Here is a 6,349-nt window from a genome sequence, read left to right as displayed (position 1 = left end):
GTGGTGGTGGTGGTAGTGGAGATTAGATTTGTTTCTTCTTGGTGGTTGTTGCTTGCTATGTTCTGAAGTGAAATACACTGTACAATCACAGGAGCAAAAAAAAAAAAAAAATCTTTAAAAAAATCAAATTTCAAAGTGGCAGGTTAATCCAGAGGGCCACGCCCTTTTCTAACCATTCTGACAACACCAGAACTATAACTGGACATATGAATGTGTACAACACACACATACACTGGAGTACTAAAGGTTAGATAAAAAAAAAATAGAGTTAATCCTTTTTTTTTTTTTTTACTTCTAAGTTGTTTTTCTTTTGTGTATATTAAATTCATTTCTTCTATGGATGTATGTATGCATGGGTGGATCGTAAGAGTGCCCATTTATGTCAGTGTTTGTTACTTTAGGAGTGTATATATATGTATAGAAATGTAGGTAAGGGACATTATTTGGGAAGTTAGACCTAGCTACAGACAGAAATAACAGTCTCCCTCACCAACTAATTTTATCTATTGTACCAAACACACCAAACTTCTGTGTATATAACTAAATACATGTTACACTTAAGACATAAACGTGTTCTCTATCACTTGCCACCCGGAATTTTTATGTATTTATTTTTTGGTTATTCTGTTAAATCCTGTTTGTTTATATAAGTTCTCATCTAATAGGTACAGGCATGGCTGTGCGGTAACAAGCTTGCTTTTCAACCACATGGTTCCGGGTTCAGTCCCACTGCATGGCACCTTGGCCAAGTGTCTTCTACTATAGCGTCAGGCTAACCAAAGCCTTATGAGTGGATTCGGTAGATGGAAACTGAAAGAAGCCTATTGTGTGTGTGTATATATATATATATATATATATATATATATATACTTAATGTGTGTGTTTGTGCCATTGCTTGACAACTGATGCTGGTGTGTCTATGTCCCCCATAACTTAGCAGTTCAGCAAAAGAAACCGATAGAACAAGTACTAAGCTTACAAAAAATAAGTCCTGGGGTTGATTTGTTCAACTAAAACCCTTTAAGGTGGTGCTCCAGCATGGCCACAGTCAAATGAGTGGAACAAGTAAAAGAATGAAGTATCTATACAAGCATACACACAAAATAAAATGTCTTGATTTATAATTTGTACGTGTGTGTGTGTGTGTGTGTGTGTGTGTTTGAAAAAGGGAGGGATAGACAGACAGAAAGTGTATGTGTGTGTTTATGTGCATGCATGAATACATAGAAACTCTGGGAAGTTCTAGGCAAAACCATTAAGGATACCAATGATATTCTAAACAGAGACAGGCTCTCAAAATACAACCACCACCATCACAACAACAACAACAACCACTACATCAATTATCACTGTTACTAAGATTACTGTTAATCTCCCACCACCCAACCATTAACAAAAAAAACTCCCTAGCCTCATCATCAATACCCACCTTACATTACCATGGGGACAGTTAAAACTACAGCCACTGTTACCAGAGCTCTTGATTCCACCACCACCAGCAGCAGCAGCAGCAGCAGCAGTAGCAGCGTTGCTATAACTTTAATCTCAGAATTGTAAAAATAAATAAACAAAAAAAAAAAGGGGTAGGTTGTTAGTAGTTGAGATGATTGGGGCTAAGATAAAAAAAAAAGAGGAAACTGCTTATCCCAACCCCTGCCCTACCATAGAGCCCTCTCCTTGATGCTGGAATGGAACAGAAAAGACCCTGACACCTTCATTCCTTTGCAGACAAAACAAATGCTAAATAAAATAAAATATAGTAAAACTCTACTCCATCCCTTCTCTCCCCACTCACCTCGCTTGTCTCCTTCACACACACACACACACACACACAGAACAAAACATTAACATGCTATGTAACCCAGCCTTCTTCCAATCCCATTTGTAAACACCCTTCCATATCTATTTCCTCAGTAGCAGGGTCTCAGAAAAAGAATTTAGAACACGAGAGAGCGAGTGGGGGAAGAACACTGACACACACAAACACAGATATACAAAGAAGAAAGAAGACAGAGAGAGCAAAGTCAGAATCTTCCATATGCAAATAAAAAGAGATATAGGTTGAAAGGAGGGTAGCTGGAGCTACAGTAAAGATCTCAATGCTCTACAGTGTTAAGTTTCCTCCCACCTGAGCCCCGAGATCAAACCCTGACAGCAGTGGATCTTCACTTTCATCCTTCCAGCTTCAATAAAATAAACACTAGTAATACACAATAGAGTCTGAGTGAAAAACATGTTTATCATGGGACTTTAAAATCACTCATGTTGCATGCATACATGTGAAAATGCATGGAGATAGAACCAAGACAGAAACCATATATACATATATATATATATCGATTTTAAATAGAGCTCAAAACTGATCCATTGAAAATACTTTATTATAATAATAATAATAATAATGAAAATGACCTATGAACATTTCGATGCAATATCCAGAATGATTCATACATATTATAAAATATTATATATATGTAAACACAGCCACCCACTTACTTAAGCATGAGATAAGACAAGAGAACTGCTAAATGATCAGTAGAAATAACACCCAAATCTATACTTAGTCACATTCTAATGATCTAAAATAAGAGAGGACACAGTAATTAATGTAATGCTAGAATACTGTGTCTAGAACAAAAATAAAAAAATGACAGGGTTGTAACAGCTGGAGCCTTTTGATCAGAGATATGTTTGATCAGGGCTGACCCAGGGCTAGTCAAAAGCAACATCTTATGTATACACAGACATACATACATAGATATAAGTATATAAATGAGAGAGCAAGTAAGGGAAGAGACTCATACAGAGAAATATAGTGATGAAGCCAGACAGCCAAACGTCTTTGCATGTACTTTGTATAATTAACTAACTCACATATACACACAACAATACACACCAGAAAACTTAAATGCTGTGAATCTTCATATCTTACATGTGTTTCTGTTTTGACGACATCCATCTGGGTGATGATGTTTGGTGTTTAGGTGTGAATGTATACATACATTTGTGACACGGTTGTGTTTCAATTAAGAAAGCAAGGTGTGAACCAAGAAGATTCCGGCCATTGGAACAAGGCCAAAACAAACCACTGCAAGAGTATGTGTACAATAGCTTGAAATGACTGGAGCCTATCACTCGTACGGATTTCGCTGACTCTTGAAAGATATAAAGTAAAGTCTGGTCATGGAAGGACTTGAATGTAAATGCCAGGAGATGAAACTACATCTTTCAGATCTATTTACTGTTTCTACGACCCTGTAAAAAACACTGAGAACCCTTTCTTCTTGGCAATCAAACTGTGTGTCTCTTTTGCTGACTGGAATAGTTTTACAAACTGCTAGGCCAGCAGGGAGATTGCCAGTAGTAGTAGTAGTAGTAATAATAATAATAATAATAATAATCATAATAGCAACTATAATAATAAAATACATAATTTACTGACAGTTTAAAAGGTAAAGACAAAAAACACAAGCTGAACTTGTGTTTCTTGACAATGGCATAGAACACCACCACCTCCCTTGTTGTGTGACAGCAGTTTAGAAAGTGGTAATTAAAGATGGACCAATGCTGATCTTTGCATTACAACTTGATAAGGTTTTGGTGGATGAGTGGGGATGAGTGAGAAGAGACGTGGGGGGGGGGAGGGAGAGAGAGAGAGAGAGAGAGAGAGAGAGAGAGAGAGAGAGCAGTAAGCTTAACAGTAAGGGTAATGAAAACTGCAAGGGAAGTGCAATGCAAATTTGACTTTCACTCCACTCATCTGGCAGTCAATACTACCGTCACCATCATCATCACCACCACCCACAACAACAATGACAACTATTGGCAAAATAGGAGCCTATATGTGGTCTGTAGAAATAGCAGCCAAATATTCTTCACATCACATCCAAGTGTCTTAAAATATGAATGAACACTTTAGATAATGTATCCAAGATACCTCCAAACGAACACTAATATGTCCTTGATCACAGATCTACTTGCTTTCGGGTTGATATGGAGGTAAAGATTAAACATAAGCAACCGCACCACCATTATATAAAGAAATGAATCAGTCTTCCTAACCAAGAACTGATCTATCATTAATAACCTTAATAAAAGACCGACAATGAGGTCATGCGGATGAACAGAAAAGCTGACATAGTGTGGGGAAAGGCAAAGTGGGGGTAGAAATGGCTGTCAGATTGATGAAACGCAGTTGTGGTATTCGGAGATACTCCTGATGTCCTTGGTCATCTTTGGTTCTGTCATCTTCACACTTGGACCAAGGCAAATTAACTATGTCCATGAGTGTCTGTGCATGATAGTGTGTGTGTGTGTGTATTTCTTCTTTGCTCACCTTGAAGGAAGGTGAAGAAGAGGCAGACAAAAAAGAAATACTGGTCTTACAAGGACGGGACAGGTCTTGATATTATACACCCTCTGCATGTGGATGACAGACAGAGCTCAGTCATGATTGCTGACTACCAGAGAATCTGGAGTGGTGCTCTAACAATTAGCTGAGCCAGTCAGTGGAAGATGATGATGATGATGATGAACTTTTAGTTAATGAAACATGGTCTTAGAAGAAATACACATGTTTCAATACATATTCTATCCCATCTCAGGTCACTTTTCTGCAAGATCAAGCTTCTTCCATAAAAGAACATACAATCTACATTTACACTGTAGTGAGCCCTTTAACTGAGTTGCGGTCTTCTTGAATTTTATTCAAGAACTACAGTGTGGGGAGTGAGAGAGATCTTTTATATAAGAAACGCATGTTACACGTATCAGTGTTTTATCAAGTACATGTGTCTATGCATTGAACTATAAGTGTGCATGTGTGTGAGCATTTATGTCTGTGTTCTCATGCTCACGTGTGTTTCTGAATATGTTTGCGTGTGTTAAATTGCATGTTTATATATGTTCATTTATGTGTGATTGTATTTGTGTTTATACCCAAATGCATATGCATTTGGGTATAAGAGTGAACATGTGTCTAAATGTCAAGTTGTATGAGCGTATCTCCCCACTCTAACCGCTCTTATTTCTCCTTGTTTTTGTTAGTAAAAATATACACAGACGAGGAAAACGACAAACTTTTCAAAGATGGCAACGGCCAAGGTGTGGTGCGTAGAAAGAAGTGGAGCAGAATGGAGTGAGAAAGTGACCGTGAGAAGAGGCGGATGAACAATGAGCAATAAGAAAACAGCCTTAAAGTCTAGTGAATGTGTAAGTGGGGGAGAGTATACTTCCTTACCACCAACCCAACATATACACAGGGTCTCACCTTCTAGTAAAATAACAGAGATATATTCATGCTGGACCACACCCTAAGCAAACCACCCTTTTCCATCCTTAAAGTCTCCTGCAAATACAGAACAGTGGGGCTTTATAAGGTGGTGGTGGGTGGGGAAAATGCAGAGGAAAAAAAAGTGATTAAGGTATCCCACATATACACAAATGAGACCAAATGGTTGCTTGATGTGTTAGAAATAACAGCCAAATCTCCTTCGGAGTAAGTACACCCTACTGTCTTAAGAATTCATTTGAGTGATACAGTCAACATCAGAAACAAGAACAACCATGGAACAAAGAAGGTTCTAATAGGTTAACCAGCACGCTAGAAACAATGAATGGGCTTCAATGCATTGGATAGTGTGGTCCTACGTATGATGTTTGAAAGAAAGATAGGCTGGACAATCACAGCAAGACCCAGAGCAAGATCAGGAGCAATAAAGCCAAAACAATAAAAACAACAAAGCAAACGAAACTATCACAAACACATACATCAGCATATAGACAAGCATGAACACAAATCTGTGTAAGTCGATGCATATACATATACATACACCTCAACACATACACACACACAGACAAAATATAAACCAGTAGCTGCACATTCTCACATTCATATCAATACATACATGTATGTATTAATATCACTGTTATCTAGCTGTCTTCCTGTGTCTGTGTGATACATACATATTGTAGCTAACTTGTACAGTGGATAGTGGATAGTCTGGAAAAGTCAAGACATCACTGGAATGGGAGTATTTAATTTAAGTGCCAGAACAATTGGAAAATTCCAGCTTGGGCCAATATACAACTGTCACAGTCATTCTTGGTTTCTCAGAGTTATCACAAAATATTGTTACAAGAAAACTGGAGGTAGAACTAACAGGGAGGAATTGGTGTTAAGCATGATAATTTAATTTAAGACTCATTTCATCACGATATTATGGAATATCTGACAAGAATCAACTAGAATTTTCAGATCAGGAGATGAAAATCTTCATTGGAGTGGAGTGGGAATATGTGGACCAAGACAATAGATAAAAAACAAAATACCCCCCCCCCCCCAAAAAAA

General features: G+C 37.8%; 1 protein-coding gene across 11 annotated transcripts in view; it reads right to left on the bottom strand.

The window, feature by feature from the left end:
- The window catches only part of LOC106867583 (zinc finger homeobox protein 3), a 502,463-nt gene that overhangs the window by 58,997 nt on the left and 437,117 nt on the right, over positions 1-6,349 (bottom strand). The gene's annotated exons all lie outside the window — the stretch shown is intronic.

The sequence above is a fragment of the Octopus bimaculoides genome, chromosome 17, assembly GCF_001194135.2.
Source record: "Octopus bimaculoides isolate UCB-OBI-ISO-001 chromosome 17, ASM119413v2, whole genome shotgun sequence".
Taxonomy (NCBI): domain Eukaryota; kingdom Metazoa; phylum Mollusca; class Cephalopoda; order Octopoda; family Octopodidae; genus Octopus; species Octopus bimaculoides.
The sequence above is the reverse complement of the archived record's forward strand: the minus strand, read 5'-3'. Positions and strand labels throughout refer to the sequence as shown.